The 27,455-nt window shown below is 42.2% G+C and overlaps 1 long non-coding RNA gene across 1 annotated transcript; it reads left to right on the top strand.

Annotated features, from left to right (window-relative positions):
- Positions 1-682: 682 nt before the first annotated feature.
- Positions 683-21,400, top strand: LOC138357746 (uncharacterized). The gene is made up of 3 exons (XR_011225125.1): positions 683-894; positions 15,188-15,219; positions 20,277-21,400. It is a non-coding gene; the product is annotated as an uncharacterized lncRNA (long non-coding RNA).
- Positions 21,401-27,455: the final 6,055 nt, after the last annotated feature.

Here is a 27,455-nt window from a genome sequence, read left to right as displayed (position 1 = left end):
ACACTGCTATAGGCACTGTTAGGGTAACACTGCTATAAGCACTGTTAGAGTAACACTGCTAAAAGCACTGTTAGGGTAACACTGCTATAGGCACTGCTAGGGTAACACTGCTATAAACACTGTTAAGGTAACACTGCTTTAGACACTGTTAGGGTAACACTGCTATAAGCACTGTTAGGGTAACACTGCTTTAGACACTGTTAGGGTAACACTGCTAAAAGTACTGTTAGGGTAACACTGCTTTAGACACTGTTAGGGTAACACTGCTATAAACACTGTTAGGGTAACCCTGCTATAAGCACTGTTAGGGTAACACTGTTATAAGCACTGTTAGGGTAACACTGCTATATGCACTGTTAGGGTAACACTGCTATTAGCACTGTTAGGGTAACACTGCTATAAGCACTGTTAGGGTAACACTGCTATAAGCACTGTTAGGGGTAAGACTGCTATATAAACAAAGTTAGTTAAGCAGTGTGAGGTAATCAGTGTTGGGAAAGAGGAACACGTTCAGGAGAGACTCAGCAGTGTTCCAGGAACCCAGAGGTTGCCAGGTCGACCAATATGTTAAGAAAACGAGTCATATTATGCGTCGTCCTGGACTGGTTAGCTGCGGCTCCGGCTAGACAACACAGTTCCAGTTTTTACACAGCGAGGACCTAGGGAACTGTGAGAGGTGCCAGCGCTCTCCTTGGGGAACATCTCTCAGTACATCCTTAAGCGCCCGGGGAACCCCACACCAGCCACACGTGTCCCGCCAGCAACACCTACTGAACCATTCACCTGCCACAGGTCTTGGTCAGTATCACCTCCTCTCAAGCAGTCGTCAACACCTTCACCTCTCCAGCAGAAGCCACGATGAAGCTCTTGCTGCTCTCAGCTCTGTTGCTGACGGTGAGTGGAGCTTTTTAATACCTTGGTTCCAGTGGGACAAGGTCAGTATTCAATCACAATATGATTTAATAATAATGGTATAATAAGTATTATAATAAGTATAAGTATAAAGGAATGTTAAAAATTCGAGAAATGCAGTGTTGTATTTCTTGAGAGTTTGCATTTCTTGGACTCCGCCAACAGTGGAGTGCAAGAAATGTGTATGTACTTTATTCACAATAATGAACTGCTGGGAATCTTAGCGAAGTATCCAAAATTTGCTTTCTGTAAGTGCAGCCTTTACATAACTGTAAAGCTGTCGGCCAGTTGGGTGGGTGTGCAGCAAGACTAGTAACTGTGTGACTCACTATAGATATAAAGTTCTTTGTATAGTGACTATTGTGGGCCTCTTGTTGAATCACTTGTAATATAAAAACGATTATCGATGTGGATATGTATTAGTGTAAATGACTTAATATACGCGTATATATATATATATATATATATATATATATATATATATATATATATATATATATATATATATATATATATATATATATATATATATATATATATATATATATATATATATATATATATAACATTAACAATTGTGTAACTAGCTTCAAAAGATTGTCACTTGCTTAGCTAAATGAACTATGGTGTTCAGTTCCTGAACCCATTATGAGAATCTGTAACCCTTTCCACCACTGCCCACGGGATGGGTATGGGGGTACATAATAATGAAAGAATCAATCAATATAATTCAAAATTGTTTGTTGACTTATGCATCCTATGAGTCTTTTATTATGAATCCAATACCATCTTGTGGAGATGAGGAGTCATAATAACGTGGCTGAAATATGTAGATGACTTGAGAATGGCTTGAAAATGGTCCAGCACGGACCGAAATGTCGTTCCTTCATTTTCTAGTGTGTGGTTTGGTCAACCCATTCTGCGAGCGGTAGTGAACCCCCATACCAATTCTGTTAGTAGTATTAGACACTATCCCCTTCCTGTGTATGGTATTGCACCCAATAATCTTCTTGCGAGCGGTAGTGAGCCCCATACCTATTCTGCGAGCGGTAGTGAACCCCATACCCATCCTGCGAGCGGTAGTGAACCCCCATACCCATCCTGCGAGCGGTAGTGAACCCTATACCTATCCTGCGAGCAGTAGAGAACCCCATACTCATCCTGCGTGCAGTAATGAACCCCATACCCATCCTGCGTGCAGTAATGAACGCCATACCCATCCTGCGAGCAGTACTGAATTCCATACCAATCATGTGAGTGGCAGTGGTTTCTAAAACCATCCTTTTGAGGGGATCCATACCCATTTCCCTAAAGTGGTTATAGATCCCCTATCCTTTCCCTATAAAGGAAAGGGTTACAGAGAATATAATGGGTTCAGGAACTGAACACCATAGTTCATTTAGCTAAGCAAGTGGCAATCTTTTGAAGCTAGTTACACAATTGTTAATGTTATATATATATATATATATATATATATATATATATATATATATATATATATATATATATATATATATATATATATATATATATATATATGCGGAAAATCCACAGAGAAATATGAAATGAGGTGAACGTTTCGGCTTTGTTAAAGCCTTTGTCAACACCAGACTGACTAAGGAGAAGGGAGAAGGGGGGAAGATATATAGGCCGACACCTGACCACCCCATCCCAAGGGTTGGTCAGGTGTAATTAACCAAAAACAGGTATAGCTTAGCTTAGAATGGTCAAAGAGGATTAAGCGGTCAGAGAATAAGGATGAAAGATTAAAGAAAAGCCTCATGAACACACAATATATGAATATACAATTATAATGAGACATTGTAAGCCTCTCTATCAGAGTTGTTTCTTAAACTGTTGTGCAATATTATAACTTAAAAATGGATCAAGTTTGTACATTCCAGTACTGACATTAAGAAGATTTGGACACTGACTGATTAGAGCAGACTCAATCAAATTCCGTTCCACGAAATCCCCACAATTGGTAATGCTTTTTGCCCCATTCCAGTTAATATTGTGATCACATAAACTCGTATGTAGATACAATGCATTAGACGTTTGGGCAGTTCTAATACTATAAGCATGTTGTGACAACCGCAATTGTAAGGACTTTCCTGTTTGTCCAAGGTACACAGAATCACAATCATTGCAGGGAATCGAATACACACAACCTGTTGTATCAGGGGAGTTTTTTATTAAATTGGATTTGATCGTACTATTAGTGAACACCAAATTTATATTAAGTTTCTTAAAAATCAGAGACAATTTTTCAAGTCCACTCGCATAAGGTACCACCAATGAGTTAATAATTTTTGGTTTCGCTTTAGGGACGTGATTATAAAACGTACGCTTGGCTTGTACAAACGAGAAATCCAAAAACCTCTTAGGATATTGTAGACTCTTCCCAATTTCATATATTTTAGCAATCTCTTCATCAAAAAACTCAGGGCTGCAAACCCTCAAAGCTCGTAGAAACATTCCTGAAAATACTGCCTGTTTAACTTTACTATGATGATTCGAATAAAAATGAACATACGACCCCACGTTGGTAGGTTTCCTATACACATTAAATTTGAACTTTCTAGTGACTCTATGAATCATAATGTCCAAAAACGGAAGAGTACCATTCTCCTCAGTCTCACAAGTGAATTTTATTGAAGGTACCAAAGAATTGAGTTCATTAAGAAAAACTATCTGGTCTTTGTCACACGGCCATAAGCACAAAATATCATCAACATACTGTGACGGAGTTCCCCCCCCTTATAATTCTCCCACGCCTGCAGTAAGAGTCACGTCTGCTTTTCCCAAGCGTTCTCTACGTTGCAGGCTACAATTTGATATATGGGAGAGAGTGAAGTGTTCTCGGAGAGCCGAGAAATTTGTGAAATAGTAATATTTTGGCCTGTGGTTTAGGCCCTTTAGGGAGCCAAGATGGCGCTGGCCTCTCTGATCTCCCGCCAAAACCGTGTGACGTCAGTGGCACCGGATTGGTCACCGACAGCAATGTGGCACCGGGAGCCAATGAAAACTTCCCTTAGCGAAAGTGACGTCACGATGGAAGGGGGTCCGGGCCGCGCGCCACTCTGGCGCCATCAGTCAGACACGACACGTCATAGAGGTCGGACGTGCGACGAGTGGTCCTGTCTGTCGGACAGCTGTTTCCCACTACCGTGGATTTACGCGTCACCTGAAGTCCGCCAGTACTCTGAGAAGTCTTCCCTAGTTCATGTGTTGAACCAGAAGAGGGAATTGACGGTTATTTGAGCAACAAGTGCTCCAGTCAGGTACTGTGCCAGTAGCAGTGAAGCCGTGCAGTGACGTATGTTGACGTCTGTGGCAATTCACCAGTTCGTGACAGCGTAGTGGCTGACAGAGCCACTGGGTAGCTGAGGAAGAGAGGACTATTTGGGGAAACCGAACGACTGTAGCTGAGACGTAGGCGACAGCCGTTGCTGGGAGAAGACGACGGCCAGGAGACCGACTCCAACCTTCAAGAAGTCAAGGAGGAGGACGGACCTGCAGTGAGGAGGCACGGAGACGACGCGCTAAACGGTGGGACGACGAGAGGCTCTGGTAGGACACGACGACGTGTAGTGTGGGGGCGTTCCCGACACGAGGACCAGGAGCTACATCTCGACTTTCATCGGAGGATAGGGTGAAGTAGGTGGTTCTAGTTCCCTCCCCATTCCCCTTTAGTTAGCTATATTATTTGGCTATATTATCTAGCCCGAAGATTTTATATGTCGTGAGCAAGTCTCACCCATGTCATGGTAAAGCACCAGTGTGCTAGACAGTACTATCAAGAGTACTTGTAATATTCATGTTGATTATTGGTGTGTACAGGCACCAGGAACCAGTGATAAATTTACTGTGTTGTGTATATCTTTCTATAGATTTTGATATGAACATATAGTGGTGAATTATATATAATATTATGCCAGTATTCGGAGGTTAGGCTATGTGCCCAGAAACTATTTATTTTCCATGTATTGATGATTGATTTATATACCATATATATGTCTATGTTCATTCAGTGAATAATCATTTGTGAGTACAGTGAATTATTGCGTTATCGCCCACGAGAGAAAGTACTGAAAACTCCCGTGTTAATATTTCATAATATATTGTTGGATAAATAACAGTGTAAGACCATTACAGTGAATCATTGTAGAATTGATTGTAGAAAAGACTGTTTGAGCCTGAGTACAGTGTAACTAAGTAATTCGGTTTATTTGTGCCAATATCGAGTGTGCGAGTTTCTAGTAATATTGGAGAATTTAAAGAAACCGCGCGCGTGAATCTAGCAAACAAGCAAATTTCGCGCGGAGAGTCCATTGCGATCAGCTGTTCTTGACACTTGATGAGGAGGGGGAGGTGTTGCCACCTAATGATCGCGGACTATTCGTGGGAACTTCCGGCCGCGTCAGGATTTGCTGATTTATTTGTTGTTGTGACATCTTTCATACATTTTAAGTAAAATACAAAACTCTCTTTGTGTTTTTATCATCCCCTCCATTGATCTTGTGGCTATATTATACTGGTAAACATAGAGTGATAACAACAAGTACCTGCCTGATTCCTGATCTTTGAGTGTGACCTTGCCAAGGCTACCACTGAATACACCAGTCCACTGATGGTGTTATTGGCCACCTTAAACACCAATTGGCGACCTTGTGATTAACCGTAGAGCCCTATTGTTGGGGAGGGCACACGACGGTCGATGTGATCGAGTCGTGTTCTCACTCTTTCTTAATAAGAGGCCGTTAAGATTGACTGGGAGACTCTCCTGGCGTGCAGTGGCGCCGTGAGGATCGAGGGAAGACCCGCAGGGCTACGGTGAGTTACCTTGAGCGTAACTATTGCTCACCCCAGAGTAAGGGTAGAGAATAATAGAGAGGTGAAACCCCCAACATTGGCGACCTTGCCAGGATATAGATCGGAGTAAAGGTTGCAGTGGTACTTGGCAGTGGTGTTAGAGATCAGGTGAAGGTTATCACTCGTAGCACAAGATGGAGGATGATAAAGTAGCGAGGTTTATTGACTCTAGAGACGAACAGGTGCTGGAAGAGTGCACCAAGGCACAGTTACAGGCTATAGCGGATCATTTTGGAATAAAGCTGAAATCTGCCCGAGTTGGTGAAAGAAGACTAGAGATAATGGCTCAGCTAAAGGCTCGAGACGAAGCTTTGGGGGAGGAACGGCCCCAAACACCTGCCAGTGAGGGTGAACACCTGAGTATTGGTGGAAGCAGCAGGGGATCCAGCGGCAGCAGGCACAGCATTAAGCTGGAAATAATGAAGCTGCAGCTAGAGGCACAGCAGCGCAAAGAAGAGCGAGAAGCGCAGCAGCGCAAAGAAGAGCGAGAAGCAGAAGCGCAGCTGAGGAGAGAAGAGGCACAGCAGCGCAAAGAGGAGCGAGAAGCAGAGGCACAGCAGCGCAAAGAGGAGCGAGAAGCACAGCTGCGCCGGGAAGAACAGGAGCGAGAAGCACAGCTGCGCCGGGAAGAACAGGAACGAGAAGCACAGCTGCGCCGGGAAGAGCAAGAACGAGAAGCACAGCTACGCAGGGAAGAACGAGAGCAAGAAGTTAGGCTGAGACAAATGGAAATAGAAGCCAACCAGGAGGTGGAGCTGAAGCGAGCTGAACTGGGACTAGGTGCCCCTGCCCCGCCACAGGAAGACCGACGAGTGAGGGAACGAGACCTGCCGGTCTTTGTGCCTAGTGAAGCCGAAAGTTTCTTCGATCACTTTGAGAGAGTTGCTGCTATGAAGAGGTGGCCGAGGGCGGAGTGGGCGGAGTTGGTCCAAGGAAGGCTCACAGGGGAAGCTCGCCAAGCCTTCACCATGCTCGACTTCCAAGAATGCACTAACTACGATGCGGTAAAACGAGCTGTGCTCCGTTCCTTTAAGCTCACGCCAGAGTGTTACCGGAAGAGGTTTAGAGAATGTACCCGGTTGCCAGGAAAGTCGTATGCGGAGACGGCGAGGGACATGGAAAGAAAGTTCCTTAAGTGGCTGGACTCTGAAGAAGCAAGGTCGGTCGAAGAGGCCAAGGAACTAATGGCCATGGAAAAGTTTATGTCCGTGCTCTCTCCTGAGATCAGGATGAGGGTAAAGGAGGCGGACATAAAGGACCTGAGGGCCGCAGCCGACCGGGCCGACATGCTAGAGGAAGCCCTACGCCCACGCCGAGAGGGACAGAACCGACCACCCGCATACGTCGGAAACGATCGGAGTTATAGAAGGACGGATGGATGGAGGACAGGAACGAGTTCTCCCAAGTCCCATTTCTCAAGTTGGAACACCCGAGAATCAAAAGGTGTTGTAGAGCCGATAGGGGAGAACCAAGCTGAGAGCTCGGGAACTGTTACTGCAGGGAAAGAAACGACAAGTGAGGCGGGAAAGACACAGGGTGTGACGGTCTCTGGAGGCAGTGCTAAGACGAGCGGTGGTGGATGGTCTCCGCCGAGGGGCCGCTGCTACAACTGCGGAATACCCGGACACGTCGCGCGGGAATGCAGACGCCCTAAGCAGCGGGGACACGTTGCTTTAGTGATGTTCGAGGACCAGAGGGCCGAGGGAGTGCGGGATGAACCCGTGCTAAATGGGGAGAAGAAAGTTCACCCATTTATGTGTCAAGGAACCGTAAGGATAGGGGTCGCAGACCCCATCCCCGTGAAGATGCTAAGAGACACCGGGGCTGACTTTACCCTGGTAAGTGAAACCCTGTTCCCCGAGGGTTACGAAAGTACCAGTGTGGGGGTGGCACGGGTGGCCACTGTGGGAGGCCCAGTGAGGATGCCCCTACACCAGGTAACTTTAAATTCCGATTATGGCTGCCAAACCCTAGTGGTGGGAGTCTGTACATCAATGCCCAAGATGGAGGCACAGGTCATCTTGGGGAATGACGCGTGTGGAGGATACGTCCTCCCACCTCTCGTGAAAAGCGAAGAGTGCATAGAACAATGCATGGAGGCAGGCGGAGAGTTGAACGCCTGTGGGGACGAGAAGGGAATCGCACCGGTGGCGATCCCAGTTTGTACTGTGACACCGAGACAACGCGAAGAACCAGGAGGTTGTGGATCTGATGGGGCTGAGGAGTCGACTGACAGCCTGGGAACAGATCACCTCTGCGTAGGACCCAGAGAACGAGTGGAGGGCGAAAGTAGCCCGAATGGTGAGTTGCAGGTGACACTCACCGGTTCTCCAGGGGTAAACCGCACTCGTCTCGGAGAGTTACAGCAGGAGGAGTTCCCCGAACTGGTTAGTAAGGCCGAAGGAGGACGTGTGGGTCCTGAGAAGGCTTACTTTCCATTTATCTATATTATATATGCCGTGCTATCTATGATGAGGGAACGATGGACGCCAGGAGCAACCGTGGGAACGGTGAATAAATATGTCCAGAAGTTCAAAGAACGTCTCACTAGAGCGAAGAAACTGGCTAGGAAACTCCTGAAGAAGGCGCAACGTAAGATGTCGGAGTGGTACGACAGGGGAGCTGCGCAGAGGAATGTTCAGGCCGGATCCAAAGTATTGGTTGTGCTGCCAGGTAAAGGTAGAGTGACCAGGTCGCGGTTCAAGGGACCATACCGAGTGCTGCGACGGTTGGGTCCAGTGTCGTACGAGATTGGGAAGCCGGATGGACCCCGAAAGAAACAGGTGTATCGCGCAGACCGCCTGAGACCTTTCTTCACTGTGGAAGGTAGGGTCGCCAAGCAGGACGGAACGAATACCCGAGAAACCCAGCGGAAGACGGTTCTGAGTGTACCGAGGGACCGAGAACTCCCGGAGGAGGAAAGTAAGTGGTCCAGGGCGGACGGCACCAGTCTCACCCGCACTGAGAGTCTGACAAGGATCAAGGTCAAGCACATCAAGGGGAAGGACGACGTAGTAGCGGATGCCCTATCCCGCATCCACTAACGAGACATGACTCTTATTTTAAGGGGAGGGGTATGTGACGGAGTTCCCCCCCCTTATAATTCTCCCACGCCTGCAGTAAGAGTCACGTCTGCTTTTCCCAAGCGTTCTCTACGTTGCAGGCTACAATTTGATATATGGGAGAGAGTGAAGTGTTCTCGGAGAGCCGAGAAATTTGTGAAATAGTAATATTTTGGCCTGTGGTTTAGGCCCTTTAGGGAGCCAAGATGGCGCTGGCCTCTCTGATCTCCCGCCAAAACCGTGTGACGTCAGTGGCACCGGATTGGTCACCGACAGCAATGTGGCACCGGGAGCCAATGAAAACTTCCCTTAGCGAAAGTGACGTCACGATGGAAGGGGGTCCGGGCCGCGCGCCACTCTGGCGCCATCAGTCAGACACGACACGTCATAGAGGTCGGACGTGCGACGAGTGGTCCTGTCTGTCGGACAGCTGTTTCCCACTACCGTGGATTTACGCGTCATCGGAAGTTCGCCAGTACTCTGAGAAGTCTTCCCTAGTTCATGTGTTGAACCAGAAGAGGGAATTGACGGTTATTTGAGCAACAAGTGCTCCAGTCAGGTACTGTGCCAGTAGCAGTGAAGCCGTGCAGTGACGTATGTTGACGTCTGTGGCAATTCACCAGTTCGTGACAGCGTAGTGGCTGACAGAGCCACTGGGTAGCTGAGGAAGAGAGGACTATTTGGGGAAACCGAACGACTGTAGCTGAGACGTAGGCGACAGCCGTTGCTGGGAGAAGACGACGGCCAGGAGACCGACTCCAACCTTCAAGAAGTCAAGGAGGAGGACGGACCTGCAGTGAGGAGGCACGGAGACGACGCGCTAAACGGTGGGACGACGAGAGGCTCTGGTAGGACACGACGACGTGTAGTGTGGGGGCGTTCCCGACACGAGGACCAGGAGCTACATCTCGACTTTCATCGGAGGATAGGGTGAAGTAGGTGGTTCTAGTTCCCTCCCCATTCCCCTTTAGTTAGCTATATTATTTGGCTATATTATCTAGCCCGAAGATTTTATATGTCGTGAGCAAGTCTCACCCATGTCATGGTAAAGCACCAGTGTGCTAGACAGTACTATCAAGAGTACTTGTAATATTCATGTTGATTATTGGTGTGTACAGGCACCAGGAACCAGTGATAAATTTACTGTGTTGTGTATATCTTTCTATAGATTTTGATATGAACATATAGTGGTGAATTATATATAATATTATGCCAGTATTCGGAGGTTAGGCTATGTGCCCAGAAACTATTTATTTTCCATGTATTGATGATTGATTTATATACCATATATATGTCTATGTTCATTCAGTGAATAATCATTTGTGAGTACAGTGAATTATTGCGTTATCGCCCACGAGAGAAAGTACTGAAAACTCCCGTGTTAATATTTCATAATATATTGTTGGATAAATAACAGTGTAAGACCATTACAGTGAATCATTGTAGAATTGATTGTAGAAAAGACTGTTTGAGCCTGAGTACAGTGTAACTAAGTAATTCGGTTTATTTGTGCCAATATCGAGTGTGCGAGTTTCTAGTAATATTGGAGAATTTAAAGAAACCGCGCGCGTGAATCTAGCAAACAAGCAAATTTCGCGCGGAGAGTCCATTGCGATCAGCTGTTCTTGACACTTGATGAGGAGGGGGAGGTGTTGCCACCTAATGATCGCGGACTATTCGTGGGAACTTCCGGCCGCGTCAGGATTTGCTGATTTATTTGTTGTTGTGACATCTTTCATACATTTTAAGTAAAATACAAAACTCTCTTTGTGTTTTTATCATCCCCTCCATTGATCTTGTGGCTATATTATACTGGTAAACATAGAGTGATAACAACAAGTACCTGCCTGATTCCTGATCTTTGAGTGTGACCTTGCCAAGGCTACCACTGAATACACCAGTCCACTGATGGTGTTATTGGCCACCTTAAACACCAATTGGCGACCTTGTGATTAACCGTAGAGCCCTATTGTTGGGGAGGGCACACGACGGTCGATGTGATCGAGTCGTGTTCTCACTCTTTCTTAATAAGAGGCCGTTAAGATTGACTGGGAGACTCTCCTGGCGTGCAGTGGCGCCGTGAGGATCGAGGGAAGACCCGCAGGGCTACGGTGAGTTACCTTGAGCGTAACTATTGCTCACCCCAGAGTAAGGGTAGAGAATAATAGAGAGGTGAAACCCCCAACAATACCTATACCAAACCACCTTAGCCGGGATAATCCTGGATAAGATTTTTGTTTCAAAGAATTCCATATACAAATTGCTTAAAACTGGGGACAGGGGATTGCCCATCGCCATACCAAATGTTTGTTTGAAAAATTTTCCATTAAAACTAAAATAATTGTCTTTTATACACAATTTAATAAGTTCCAATACTTTATTGGTCTGCAAGCTCAAATTATATTTAGGCAGTTCCTCACGTAGAAATTCTAACAGATCATCAACAGGAACTTTAGTGAATAAAGAGGTCACATCGAAACTTATAAGTTTAAAATCAAAATTTAAATTCAGTGTGGATAGCTTATTAACTAAGTCCACATTGTTTGTCAAGTGTGAGTTGGAAATAGTACCAACTATAGGGGACAAAACTTTGACTAACCACTTAGAGAGTTTATAAGCCGCCGAACCAATTGAACTAATAATCGGCCTTGCCGATTATTAGTTCATCAGTTCATCAGTTATTAGTTCATTGAACTAATAATCGGCTCAATTGGTTCGGCGACTTATAAACTTGTCCCCAGTTTTAAGCAATTTGTATATGGAATTCTTTGAAACAAAAATCTTATCCAGGATTATCCCGGCTAATGTGGTTTGGTATAGGTATGTTGATGATATTTTGTGCTTATGGCCGTGCGACAAAGACCAGATAGTTTTTCTTAATGAACTCAATTCTTTGGTACCTTCAATAAAATTCACTTGTGAGACTGAGGAGAATGGTACTCTTCCGTTTTTGGACATTATGATTCATAGAGTCACTAGAAAGTTCAAATTTAATGTGTATAGGAAACCTACCAACGTGGGGTCGTATGTTCATTTTTATTCGAATCATCATAGTAAAGTTAAACAGGCAGTATTTTCAGGAATGTTTCTACGAGCTTTGAGGGTTTGCAGCCCTGAGTTTTTTGATGAAGAGATTGTTAAAATATATGAAATTGGGAAGAGTCTACAATATCCTAAGAGGTTTTTGGATTTCTCGTTTGTACAAGCCAAGCGTACGTTTTATAATCACGTCCCTAAAGCGAAACCAAAAATTATTAACTCATTGGTGGTACCTTATGCGAGTGGACTTGAAAAATTGTCTCTGATTTTTAAGAAACTTAATATAAATTTGGTGTTCACTAATAGTACGATCAAATCCAATTTAATAAAAAACTCCCCTGATACAGCAGGTTGTGTGTATTCGATTCCCTGCAATGATTGTGATTCTGTGTACCTTGGACAAACAGGAAAGTCCTTACAATTGCGGTTGTCACAACATGCTTATAGTATTAGAACTGCCCAAACGTCTAATGCATTGTATCTACATACGAGTTTATGCGATCACAATATTAACTGGAATGGGGCAAAAAGCATTACCAATTGTGGGGATTTCGTGGAACGGAATTTGATTGAGTCTGCTCTAATCAGTCAGTGTCCAAATCTTAATGTCAGTACTGGAATGTACAAACTTGATCCATTTTTAAGTTATAATATTGCACAACAGTTTAAGAAACAACTCTGATAGAGAGGCTTACAATGTCTCATTATAATTGTATATTCATATATTGTGTGTTCATGAGGCTTTTCTTTAATCTTTCATCCTTATTCTCTGACCGCTTAATCCTCTTTGACCATTCTAAGCTAAGCTATACCTGTTTTTGGTTAATTACACCTGACCAACCCTTGGGATGGGGTGGTCAGGTGTCGGCCTATATATCTTCCCCCCTTCTCCCTTCTCCTTAGTCAGTCTGGTGTTGACAAAGGCTTTAACAAAGCCGAAACGTTCACCTCATTTCATATTTCTCTGTGGATTTTCCGCATAAAATGATCAGTGTTTTGTGATCGTCAATTGCATATATATATATATATATATATATATATATATATATATATATATATATATATATATATATATATATATATATATATATATATATATATATATATATATATATATATATATATATATATAATATGTACATATATATGTACATATTAGTATATTTTGGTAGCAGTCTTTCTTGTAAAGATATGTTGTTAAATATTACCGAAAGGGTAAGATTAATGATTCTAAGACGAATCTTCTCAATATATCTTACGTTTTTCTTCACTGTCAAGGGTAATTGAAAAATTAACTCTCCAAAGTTCATTTTCACATTTTTATTTATGGTATTGAACCATAAATTGCATTGTGAATGGTAATGAACTTTGGAGAGGTAATTTCAAAATTACCCTCGACAGTGAAGAAAAACTCTGATAGAAATCTGCATTTATTAATTCATGCAACTATTTACTTAACTAATATTCAATGATTATTCTGACGAATTACCAGCGTCGGAATAATACTAGGGATATATTTATCTTTTAGTATGTAACCTCGCAGATTTATGTGTTAAGGCAGCTCTTTAATTTATTATAACTACAGTTCATTTAATGCTCTCTTAATATTTTATTGAATTAATCTAGATCCTTAGGACACTGATTCCTGGATTATATTTTCAGATTCCTTTATTTATTTTTTCTCTTTTTTTGTATGAAAAGAGGTGGTCCTTCGAAGCTGTCGTAGTATTCAATTAAAATTGATTATTATTAATATTTAGAGCTAGGCTTTCCCACACCTATCCTGTGTGGCAGTGCATCCAATACTCTTTCTGTGACGACAGATTGAAAGAGTTGAATGGTACAGCAGTCAGCTCTCTGGAGCGAAGGATCAGTGGTACAGCAGTCAACCATTGTTGGGTGATGGTTCATTGGTACAGCAGCCAACCATTGTGGAGTGGTGGTTCATTGGTACAGCAGCCAACCATTGTGGAGTGGTGGTTCATTGGTACAGCAGCCAACCATTGTGGAGTGGTGGTTCATTGGTACAGCAGCCAACCATTGTTGGGTGATGGTTCATTGGTACAGCAGTCAACCATTGTGGAGTGGTGGTTCAGTGGTACAGCAGTCAACCATTGTGGAGTGGTGGTTCATTGGTACAGCAGCCAACCATTGTGGAGTGGTGGTTCATTGGTACAGCAGCCAACCATCGTGGAGTGATGGTTCAGTGGTACAGCAGCCAACCATTGTTGAGTAGTGGTTCATTGGTACAGCAGTCAACCGTTGTTGAGTGATGGTTCAGTGGTACAGCAGCCAAACATTGTTGGGTGATGGTTCAGTGGTACAGCAGCCAAACATTGTGGAGTGGTGGTTCATTGGTACAGCAGCCAACCATTGTGGAGTGATGGTTCAGTCGAACAATACTCAAATTTGTGGTGTGATAGTTCAGTGGTACAGCACTATACCACTGAGAAAGCAGAAGAATATGCAAGAGATTGAGCCAAAGATTGGCCAGGAGATTGATCATCTGACTGAGCAGGAGATTGGGGGAAGTTATCGTGCAAGAGATTGATTACCCGATTGAACAATAGATTGGATTATACAAATGAGCAAGAAATTAGTTGAGAGACTGAGCAAGAGATTAAGAAATTTATTGGCAAGTGATTGAGCAAGACATTGCGTATAAAATTTTGCAAGAGACTGAGCCAACAGATTGAGTAATAGAATGAACAAAAGAGTGACAACAAATTGAGCAAGAGGTTGAGCCAGAGATTACGGAAAAGATTATTCAAGAGATTAGGTATGAAAGGGGACAAGCGAGTGAGGGAAAAGATTATGCAAATGACCATGTAAAAGGTTATACACAAAATTGTGCAAAAGATTGGACAAGAGATTCAGCAAGAGACTAAGTCAGTGGTTGGACAAGACATTGGGAGAGAGAATGGGCTAGAGGTTGGAGAAGACATTGGGTGAGACACTGGGCCAGAGGTCGGATTAGATTTTGGGTGAGAGACTGGACTAGAGGTTAGACAAGACATTGGGCGAGAGACTGGGCCAGAGGTTGGATTAGACATTGGGCGAGAGACTGGGCTAGAGGTTGGACAAGACATTGGGCGAGAGACTGGACTAGAGGTTAGACAAAACATTGGGTGAGAGAATGGACTAAAGGTTGGACAAGACTTTGGGAGAGAGACTGGGTAAGTATGACCAGATGGACTTTGTAAACATTTACCAAATGTTAAAGTTATCAAATCATCTGAAATTACTTGCAGTTATACGAGACATATTAATTAATATTAAATGTATTGTTGTTTTATCAGATTGTTGTTGTGGGAACAACCGCTCACCCTGGGTAAGTACACTGTTTGTATGTTGTAATTGTTAGTGATCCTTGAGTGTCTGGTTGGTACGTTGCCCTTGTTAGTGTTCCTTGAGAGTCTGATTGGTACGTGGTCCGTGTTAGTGTTCCTTGAGTGTCTGGTTGGTATGTTGCCCTTGGTACTGATCCTTGAGTGTCTGGTTGGTATGTTGCACTTGTTAGTGTTCCTTGAGAGTCTGGTTGGTACGTTGTCCTTTTCAGTGATCATTGAGAGTTAGGGAGCCGGTCGGCCGAGTGGACAGCACGCTGGACTTGTAATCCTGTGGTCCTGGGTTTGATCCCAGGCGCCGGCGAGAAACAATGGGCAGAGTTTCTTTCACCCTATGCCCCTGTTACCTAGCAGTAAAATAGGTACCTGGGTGTTAGTCAGCTGCCACGGGTTGCTTCCTGGAGGTGGAGGCATGGTCGTGGACCGGGCCGCGGGGACACTAAAGCCCCGAAATCATCTCAAGATAACCTCAAGATATTGAGTGTCTGGTTGGTATGTTGCCCTTGTTAGTGATCCTTGAGTGTCTGGTTGGTACGTTGCCCTTGTTAGTGTTCCTTGAGAATCTGATTGGTACGTGGTCCGTGTTAGTGTTCCTTGAGTGTCTGGTTGGTATGTTGCCCTTGTTAGTGATCCTTGAGTGTCTGGTTGGTACATTGTCCTTGTTAGTGATCCATGAGTGTCTGGTTGGTACGTTGTTCTCGTGTACTCACCTAGTTGTGCTTGCGGAGGTTGAACTTTGGCTCTTTGGTCCCGCCTTTCAACCATCAATCAACTGGTGTACATATTCCTGAGCCTACTGGGCTCTATCATATGTACATTTGAAACTGTGTATGGAGTCTGCCTCCTCCACATCGTTTCTATTTACTAACTACTCTGACATTGAAAAAGATTTTTCTAATGTCTCTGTGACTCTTTTGGGTACTCAGCTCCCACCTGTGTCCTCTTGTGCATGTACCACCCGTGTTAAATAATCCATCCTTGTGTACCCTGTCAATTCCACTGAGAATTTTGTATGTGGTGATCATGTCTTTCCGAGTTCTCTGTCTTTCAGCGACGTGAGGTGCAGTTCACTCAGCCTTTCCTCGCCACGCATGCCTCTTAGTTCTGGGACTAGCTTAGTGGCATACCTCTGAACATTTTCTTGCTTCGTCTTGTGCTTGAAAACGTTCGGGCTCCATGCTGGGGCCGCATACTCCAGGATTTGAGATGCGTATCCTTACATACGTGGTATACAAAGTTCTGAATGATTCCTTACTCAGATTTCCGAAGGCGGTTCTGATGTTAGCCAGTTTCGCATACGACGCCGATGTTATTCTTTTGATGTGGGCTACAGGAGACAGGCTTGGCGTGATATCAACTCCTAGATCTTTCTCTCTTTCCATTTCGTGAAGGACTTTATCTCCAATTCGGTATCCAGTGTCTGGCCTCCTATTTCCTCCGCCTAGTTTCATTACCTTACATTTACTTGGGTTGAACGGTAGTAGCCATTTGTTGGACCATTCCTTCAGTTTGTTTAGGTCATCTTGTAGCCTCCTACTATCATCCTGTCTTAATCCTCCTCATAATTTTTTCATCATCAACAAACATCGAGAGGAACGAGTCTATTCCCTCTTTGAGATCTTTTACTCCTGCCTGGAGTAAAAGATCTCATTTCTTTGCTTTTGGATTGGGACGATCTTGTCTGTTGCCTCCTTACACTTTTGTGTGATGTAGTCCATCATGCCTTGGGCCGTCTTTCCTCTAAGATCTGTTTCCCAAGTTATATCTATTAGGAATTATCTCATCTTAGTTGCCCTTTCGGAATGCCATTCTTTTGTTTTCTGGGCCCTCCCTTGGGCCGGTCGGCCCAAGGGCCTTCCTTGGAGCCGGTCGGCCGAGCGGACATCACGTTGGACTTGTGATCCTGTGGTCCTGGGTTCGATCCCAGGCGCCGGCGAGAAACAATGTGCAGAGTTTCTTTCACCCTATGCCCCTGTTACCTAGCAGTAAAATAGGTACCTGGGTGTTAGTTAGCTGTCACGGGCTGCTTCCTGGGGGTGGAGGCCTGGTCGAGCACCAGGCCGCGGGGACACTAAAAAGCCCCTAAATCATCTCAAGATAACCTCAAGATTGGGTACATTAACCATTATTCGATCAAATACTCAAACAACATTACACAGTGATCGTTTATTCCCACGGGGGCTTTGAAACCGATTTCCTTATGTCGGAGTCATTCAGAGTGAAGACTAGCTCGAGTCTCGCTGGTTCCTCGTTGCCTCTCATTCTTGTGGGTCCCCTGACATGCTGACTTAAAACGCTTCTTGTCACCACTTCCAACAGTTTAGCTCTCCATGTTTCCTCACCCCCATGTGGTTCTTTGTTTCCCCAGTCTACCCTTCCATGATTGAAGTCCACCATGATGAGAAAATGGGAGCTATTTCTACAGGCAGCAGTGGATGCTCTCTCAGTTATAGTGTTGACTGCCATGTTGTTTCTGTCATACTCTTGCCTGGGTCTTCTGTTGTTTGGTGGAGGGCTATATATCACTGCTATTACTACTCTTGGTCCTCCCATCTTCATGGTGCCTGTAATGTAGTCTCTGAACAGTGTGTGTTACCACTTGAGAGTTTGGTTGGTACTTTGTTCCTGTGTGCGAGCCCCTTGAGGGTCTGGTTCGTACTTTGTCCTATTGTGTTACGCCTAGAGTGTCTGTTTCTTACTTTGTTCTCCTGTGTGAGCCCTTGAGTGTCTGGTTGACCCTTAATCCTTTTGCGGGATCCCTTGAGTGTTTAGTTGGCACTTTGTATTAGAGTTCCCATGAGTGTCTTGTTGGTGGTACTTTGTCCCTTTGTATGACCCCTTGAGTGTTTGGTTGGTAATGTAACCCTGTGAGTGCCAGGTTTGTAGTTTGCTCCCGTGAGTACCTTGATACTTTCCTCCCGTGAGTACCTTGATACTTTCCTCCCGTGACCGTGAGTACCTCGATACTTTCCTCCCGTGAGTACCTTGATACTTTCCTCCCGTGAGTACCTTGATACTTTCCTTCCGTGAGTACCTTGATACTTTCCTTCCGTGAGTACCTTGATACTGTGCTCCCGTGAGTACCTCGATACTTTCCTCCCATGAGTACCTTGATACTTTCCTCCCGTGAGTACCTTGATACTTTCCTTCCGTGAGTACCTTGATACTTTCCTTCCGTGAGTACCTTGATACTGTGCTCCCGTGAGTACCTTGATACTTTGCTCCCGTGAGTACCTTGATACTTTCCTCCCGTGAGTACCTTGATACTGTGCTCCCGTGAGTACCTTGATACTGTGCTCCCGTGAGTACCTTGATACTGTCCTCCCATGAGTACCTTGATACTTTCCTCCCATGAGTACCTTGATACTTTCTCCCGTGAGTACCTTGATACTTTCCTCACATGAGTACCTTGATGCTTTGCTCCCGATAATGCCTTGTTGGGAATTTACCCCAATGAGCGCCAGGTTTGTACTTTGCCACCATGAGTGCCTGATTTGTATTATGTACGCATGAATGCCTGGTTTGGTACTTTGTTCCAGTGAGTGCCAGGTGAGTACTTTGCCCCCCCCCCCCCATAAGTGCCTGGCTGGTACTTTGTCTCCGTGAGTTTCTAGTTAGTACTTGGTTCCAGCGAGCGTCATGTGAGTACTTTGCCCTCATGTGTGCCTGTTTTGTACTTTGGCCCCGTGAGTGTCTACGTGAGTGTGCTCACCAAAGGAGCGGCTTTGTGATTCGATTAATTATATAACATGAAAATCTTCTCTCTCCCGCTGGAGGTGGGTAAATGAGGATGGTTCGATGCCATTGTTCATTGTTCATCGTTGTTCAAGGGGTGAACTGAAGCTTAAACTGTGGATGATTTTACATTGTAACTATAGCTCAGCTTGTTAGTTTACAATCGTTCTACACGTCCAGGACGGAAACAGTTCCTCTCTGACCCTTGTTCAAACGTTAAGTCCTCTAGCTCTTTTGGTTCTATATCATCTGGGCAGTTAGTACATCCTGGGAGTAAGGGTGAGGTTGGGCTGGTTATAATACATGAATACAACACACCAGAGTGTTTCACCTCTTTATTAAACACTATGTTTTTAGTGTTACAACACACAAGTAATCACACATTATTATTGTGAGCATAATATTACAACTGGCGGCGGGTGGTGTCCGAGATTATTGACACGTCCCAGAGTGTACACCAGCCGACAGTAACCATTGTGGGAGACTCGCTTCACCACCCCGAGGGCGTCACACACTTGTAGCTCAGATAGTCTCGTTTTAATAATTAATTTAGTAATTTACATAATTTAGTAAAATTTACATAATTAAGTAATTATTAATTCACAAATAATATTTATCCCATTCAGTGACAATCATACATACAGGACGTAGGAGTCAATGGCAAAATGCTGATCCTTAAAACGTTAAATAACATTAGAGTTATCTTCGGTCAACTGGGTAGACAAAATACTTAAGTTTAGGTTTAATTAAACAATTCTGTACTGGATGGACTAATTCTAAATTAATAATATATGACACTAATAAATTAAAACCCTGTGGAGGTGAGTGTAACACATAACAAACCGTTTATTCAGTCCATTAGAGGTAAGATAAATTACTGAAATATTAACTTTACCCACATAATCCCGCAAGGCCACCACAATAGCTTCCTGATGAACTAGCAAGTTTAGCTTTGGTCTTATGGCCTATCAACCTCAGGAGGAGTATACAGTCCACCACAGTAAATAGTCCAAGTGACGACTATTTCAAGACATATCCTATTTATATCCTCCCAAATACATTCATATGTATGTCTGACCTAAACTTGAAAGAATTCAACGATCACACGTCCTTGTAATAAGTTGATTTCCTTGCCAAATCTTCCAGCAGTGAATGTTCTATATTGGAGATGGCAACGCTTGAGAAAAAAATCATTAAACGCATTTCACTTATTCGCTCGATTAAGTATTAATTTAATGCAACCTAATTATCAGTTTCCATAACCCATTTTCTTCCATTTCCATCTTCTAATAAAAACTTCCCACAGGAAACGCTGTCCGGATCCCAACTCGTTCGGAAGGGTCTGCATTCAATACCTAGACCAGTGTTATTCTGACCTGCACTGTCAGACGGGCCACAAGTGTTGTCTTGTTGCTGGCTGTGGCAAGGAGTGCATAAACTAAGGTCAGGAGGAACAAAGGGTACGTTGGAAGAGGGGCAGAAGGGCATACTGCAGTAGGGCACGCAATAGAAGCATTATGTAAGAGCGTTTTCATATTATCTATGAAATGATTTCAGCCAATAGAATTAGGGAATTATCAGGTGAAAGTGCAAAGCTATTATGACTATATAGCACTTGGGTCAGAATATGGATTTGGGATAGGGCGGGGGAAATGGAATGGTGCCCATCCACCTGTACGGTCGGGGATCGAACGCCGACACGCATGAAGCGAGACCGTCGCTATACCGTCCAGCCCAAGTGGCTAGATCAGTCAGTAGAGGCGCTGTGAAACATTCCTTAACAAAACCAGCATTACACACGTCCAGAATATTTTCATCTATCAAGAGTGCTTGGAACCGGTGCAGGGAAAACACCATAAGATGCTTCAGCTCACTTGGACGAGTTGACACCTTGACTCCACAGTTGTCTCCCAGCAACTATCAACCTCAAGATGGCCCAACTGACATGAACGTATCAAGATAAGCAAAACAATGCACAAGACATGCAGAAAAAAACGCACAATAAATGGAGAACAGCCCACAATAAATGAAAAACAGCACACAATAAAGGTAGAACAGAACACCACCATAAGATAATCTTTTAAAAATTTGTGGAGTTTTTAGTTTGTGTATCAAACCTTTAATTTTGTATAAAGATTAAGCTTGACATTTTCCTAGTAGTACTATCACTTACATTATATATGTATTTAGAGAGAGCTTGACATATTCCTAGAGGTATTAACTCTTGCATTATACTTGTATTAATGTTAGGCTTGACGTTTTCATGGTATTATATTGTCACTTTAGGTTATGCCTCAGCTTAGATCATAACATTTTGCTTGTAATATTTAGAGATTTCTATTTAATTTAAACTGGAAGATTAGTAACTATAAATAGATTTATAAGATGCTGTATTGTCAGTCCTGTTAACCAATATATTGAAGTTCTGCATATATAGTTATCATAGCCCTCGTCCTCTTCTGAACGAATCTGACCCAAGATCATTATCTATATAAATATAAATGGAAATGTTCGTTTGTAAATAACCGCTAATCTCCGAAAGTTCTTCACCGATTGCTTTGAAATTTTCACACAACGTTCCATTTGCATCCGAGTAGGTTTTCATATACATACTATATAGATGTCACGTCTGTGACGTTAAAAAAACATGCATTTTCTGAAAAACTGTGTTTTTCCATGTGAGGTAAATCTTCGAAACCTCTTTACCGATTGCTTTGAAATTTTGACACAACGTTGCATTCGAATAGGCGCATCTTTTTATATATCTACAATATACAATATCAATATTTCTTGTGACAGGAAAAAACATTATTTTTTTTTTAAACAGCGCCATCTGTTGAATGTAAGAGCAACACACACTGTAATCTTCGAAAGTTCTTTACCGATTGCTTTGAAATTTGAACACAACGTTGCATTCGAAAAGGCGCGTCTTTTTATATACCTACTATATAGATGCCACCCCCTGAGACAGGTAAAAAACATGCGTTTTTGAAAAACAGTTTCATCTGTTGGACATTAGACCAACACATGCTAAACCAATTATGTTACGATTCCATTTCAGTGTTTCCTATTTCATTGATAAATTGAATTTTCATAGATTTTGATTTATTTTCATTTTGATTTAATTATTTTGTGTAACATTGCGTTGGAATTGAGCTGAACTGTTTACAGCTCAACTGTAATTGTATTGAGCTGTATTGTACGTTCATTTTGTGAGTACAGCTTATTTTGTTATCTTTTCGTTGTTTTCATTTCGTTTTTTGGACTGTTTTTCTTATATTTCAGTGATGGGAAAATGTTGGGCCAGATTCACGAAGCAGGTATGCAAGTACTTACGAACGTGTACATCTTTCCTCAATTTTTTAATGGCCATGGTTACATTTATTAAACAGTTTACATGCATGAAAACTTGACAATCAACTGTTTTATTGCTATAAAAAGCCACCTGGTGTTTCGGAGCTCATTACCTGTTTAATAATTGTAAACAAAGACACCAAAGATTGAGAAAAGATGTTCAGGTTCGTAAGTGTTTGCGTAACTTCTTCGTGAATCTAGCCCTAGATCACTTAATGTTCCCAATTTTCTGATGGGAACATCAGATCATTTGATCATCAGACGAGGGAGTGGGGAATAGTGGGAAGGACATGGGGCCGGGAGTGGGGGATGGTGGGGAGGACGAGGGGACAGGGGAGTTGGGGATGGTGGGGACGAAGGGACAGAGGAGTGAGGTATGGTTGGGAGGACGAGAAGCGGGAGGGGGAGGGGGGGGGGGGAATGGTGGGGAGAACTGGGAGACAGGGGAAGGTTGCTGTGGCTCAGCAACAGCCACAACAGCGCGTGGTCTGGTACAGCAAGTATTAAATAAAGCCAGTTTCTGACTGACAGTGGCTGAATTAACAAGTATATATAAAGTTTCTGGTAGTTTTCTTCTACCTTTTAATTCATTGATATTCTGGAAGAAATAATATTAATATATATAATTTTGTGAAAAAAAACGAGTCATATTTATGCACTTAAATGTGTTTGCTTAATACTCCCCAAGTCAGTATGATCTCGAGAAGCTGCTAGGACTATGTAGGCAATACTAGGCCTATTATAGGCATACCCACACAACAGAAAACGACGAAACAACCGTATTTCGGGCCGTCCAGGACCATTATCCAGCTGCTCAAAGGACTTGATAAACGTCCTGATGGACCAACACGTCGTCGTTTCTTTGCTTTCTGATGTGTGCTTTGGTCATCATATCTTCAGCCACGTTATTGTGACTCGTTTGTTTGTTTCCTTAACATTCCTATGTTTTAACATAGGAATGTGCCTAAATGCCAACAGTGACTGCCCGGACAGGTACAAGAGGAGTGTTGTTAACGCTTACGTCGACCGTGCCCTCAGCCACAGCTCAGAATGGAAGCAGGTCGACGAAGAACTCTGTAGGGTAAGGCAGGTCCTAGTCAACAACGGCTTCTCTAATGGTTTTGTGGAAGACATCATAAGAAGGAAAGTGAAACGCCATGCAACCTCTGAAGAGACAACTAACACAACACCTATACCCCGTATTAGACTATTTTACAGGAACTTCTTTTCCACAGCCCATAAAACGGAGGAAAGGGTTCCTGAAAGATATTGTCAGTAGAAACGTTATCCCTACAGACAAAAATCAGAAGATACAACTGACAATTTACTATAAAACCAAAAAAACGGCCAGCCTTCTCATGAGAAACTCTCCAGAAACAAAGCAGAATGTTTTAAAAGAGACCAACGTCGTCTATGCCTTCAAATGCCCTCTTGGGGATTGTAAGCCTCAAAAAACTCAGTATATAGGCAAGACAACAACATCTCTTTCCAGGCGTTTAACGATGCATAAGCAACAGGGCTCCATTAAGGAACATATAGTATCTTCCCACAACCAAACCATCACCAGAGAAATCTTAGCAAACAACACAGAAATCATCGATAGATACAGCGATAGCAGGCGGCTCGACGTCTGCGAGACACTACACATCAAGAAGTCAACACCAGCAATCAACAGCCAATTAATGCACAACTATATTCTACCCACTTCAAAACTCCGCTCCAATATAGAAGCATCAAGAAATATAAACCAATAGGCCTTCTACAATATTATTTCCTTTCAATACCCATTGTTTCATGTTCTGTCTTGTGTTTGAATTTAATACCCATTGTTGAAAGTTTGTTTTCACCTCATCCACCTCACCCAAATGTAGATATAAAATCGAAGATGTGTAAGCTCTATTCAGTTTCAGTTGTGTGTTTGTAAACTAAAGTCTTTGAAAATGTAATAAGTTTTACGAAATGCGCTCAAGTGTCGCGTCAGACTAGAAATAAAAATGAATTTTGGAGAATTGATCTTTTAATTACCATCAACAGTGAAAAGAAACGTAAGAAAGATCGAGAAAAATCGTGTTAGAATTATTAATCTTACTTTTTCGGTCATATTTAATAATATATGTCTACAGGAAAGACTGCTACCAAAATATACTTATATATATATATATATATATATATATATATATATATATATATATATATATATATATATATATATATATATATATATATATATATATATATATATATATATTATTAAATATGACCGAAAAAGTAAGATTAATAATTCTAACACGATTTTTCTCGATCTTTCTTACGTTTCTTTTCACCGTTGATGGTAATTAAAAGATCAATTCTCCAAAATTCATTTTTATTTCTAGTCTGACGCGACACTTGAGCGCATTTCGTAAAACTTATTACATTTTCAAAGACTTTAGTTTACAAACACACAGCTCATAAAACGGAGGAAAGGGTCCTGAAAGATATTGTTAATAGAAACGTTATCCCTACAGACAAAAATCAGAGGATACAACTGACGATTTACTATAAAACCAGAAAAACGGCCAGCCTACTCATGAGAAACTCTCCAGACACAAAACAGAACGCTTCAAAAGAGACTAACGTCGTCTATGCCTTCAAATGCCCTCTTGGGGACTGTAAGCTCAAAAAAACCCAGTATATAGGCAAGACAACAACATCTCTTTCTAGGCGTTTAACGATGCATAAGCAACAGGGCTCCATTAAGGAACATATAATCTCTTCCCACAACCAAACCATCGCCAGAGAAATCCTAGTAAACAACACAGAAATCATCGATAGATACAGCGATAGCACGCAGCTTGACGTTTGCGAGGCACTACACATCAAGAAGTAAACACCAGCAATCAACAGCCAATTATTGCACAACTATATTCTACCCACCTCAAGACTCCGCTCCAATATAGAAGCATCAAGAAATATGGACCAATAGGCTTTCTACAAGCACTTCTATTCAATATCCATTGTTTCGTGTTCTGTCTTGTGTTGATGAAATTAATACCCTATTAATACCACCTCTTGTTCTGTCTTGTGTTGATGAAATTAATACCCTATTAATGCCACCTCTTGTTCTGTCTTGTGTTAATGCCACATCACCCCATCCACCTCACTCAAATGTAGATATAAAATCGGAGATGCGTAAGTTCTATTCAGTTGTGTATTTGTGAACTAAAGTCTTTGAAAATGTAATAAGTTTTACGAAACGCGCTCGTGTCGCGTCAGACTAGAAATAAAAATGAATTTTGGAGAACTGATTTTTGATTTACCTCCAACAGTGAAAAGATTGAGAAAATTCGTGTTAGAATTATTAATCTTACTTTTTCGGTCATATTTAATAATATATGTCTACAGGAAAGACTGCTACCAATATATATATATATATATATATATATATATATATATATATATATATATATATTTATATATATATATATATATAGATATATATATATATATATATTTATATAAATAAATATATATATATATATATATATATATATATATATATATATATATATATATATATATATATATATATATATATATATATATATATATATGTCGTACCTAGTAGCCAGAACGCACTTCTCGGCCTACTATTCTACTATTGAAGGCCCGATTTGCCTAATAAGCCAAGTTTTCCTGAATTAATATATTTTCTCTAATTTTTTTCTTATGAAATGATAAAGCTACCCATTTCATTATGTATGAGGTCAATTTTTTTGTATTGGAGTTAAAATTAACGTAGATATATGACCGAACCTAACCAACCCTACCTAACCTAACCTAACCTATCTTTATAGGTTAGGTTGGGTTAGGTAGCCGAAAAAGTTAGGTTAGGTTAGGTAGGTTAAATAGTCGAAAAACAATTAATTCATGAAAACATAGCTTATTAGGCAAATCGGGCCTTGCATAGTAGGCTGAGAAGTGAGTTCTGGCTACTAGGTACGACATATATATATATATATATATATATATATATATATATATATATATATATATATATATATATATATATATATATATATATATATATATATATATATATATATATATATATATATATTTTTTTTTTTTTTTTTTTTATATAAGAAGGGAGTACCACCTCTGGCTGGAAGAAGGGGGACCCATAGCCTCGGAGGAAACCACACATAACGCATTGGAGGGAATGTAGGTCCCTTCCAATACAGTTTCTGTGTGCTTTTCTCCTACCACCCCCTTCCCTTTTTTTTTTTTTTTTCCTTTATTGTGCATTTAAAGATTACAAAACATACAAGACAAATGCCTAAAGGTTATGGATCTCTTGAAGCTCCTCCGCTTCTGGACAGGAACCGAGGACGCAGCAAGCATTTCCCCTCTGGATCGCCACACTGAGACGCTGAAATAAAAAACTGGAAGCCCTTGGGTCTCTGGTGACGTCAATGAGCCTGGAACCCAATTCCTTGAGAAATCCCAAGGCACTCTTGCCCCAGGGGCCATGCGTCTCAGACGCTATGGGAACAAAGAGGTATTGACCTTCCAGTCGCCTGTACTTGAGTGATTTTGCTGTTTCCCTGTGGTTGGCCGCCCCACCTGCTTGATCAGCTCCGAAGTGTACATAGGTGTCAGCCAGGGTGGATACACATGTGTAGTCCCACACCAACTGTCTACCCTCCTTCCATGGGTATATGGTGATGCCATCAGGGTGAAGTGCGGGGAAATCCGGGTTATTATATATATATATATATATATATATATATATATATATATATATATATATATATATATACATATATATAGGGGGGTACCACCTCTGGTGCAATTATAGGGACCTGCAGCCTCAGAGAAGGGAACACAGAGCATTCAGAGAAAAACTTGCCATTTAACTCTGAATACGTAAGAGTGTTCGCTTCTCCTACCACCCCCCTTTTTTTATGGTGTACACTTTATTATGCAAGGTTATACAGTTACATATCTGATTTTATACAAAAAATTAACATTAAGAGGACACAAAAAAAAAGTTCGCTTTCCAGAGGCTGTAGATTTCCTTGAACTCCTCCGACGCCGGGCAGGAACCGAGGATGCAGCGAGCATTCCCCCTGTGGATCGCGACACTGAA

This window comes from Procambarus clarkii, chromosome 80 (assembly GCF_040958095.1).
Source record: "Procambarus clarkii isolate CNS0578487 chromosome 80, FALCON_Pclarkii_2.0, whole genome shotgun sequence".
Classification (NCBI taxonomy): domain Eukaryota; kingdom Metazoa; phylum Arthropoda; class Malacostraca; order Decapoda; family Cambaridae; genus Procambarus; species Procambarus clarkii.
This window is presented reverse-complemented; position numbering and strand designations above follow the sequence as displayed.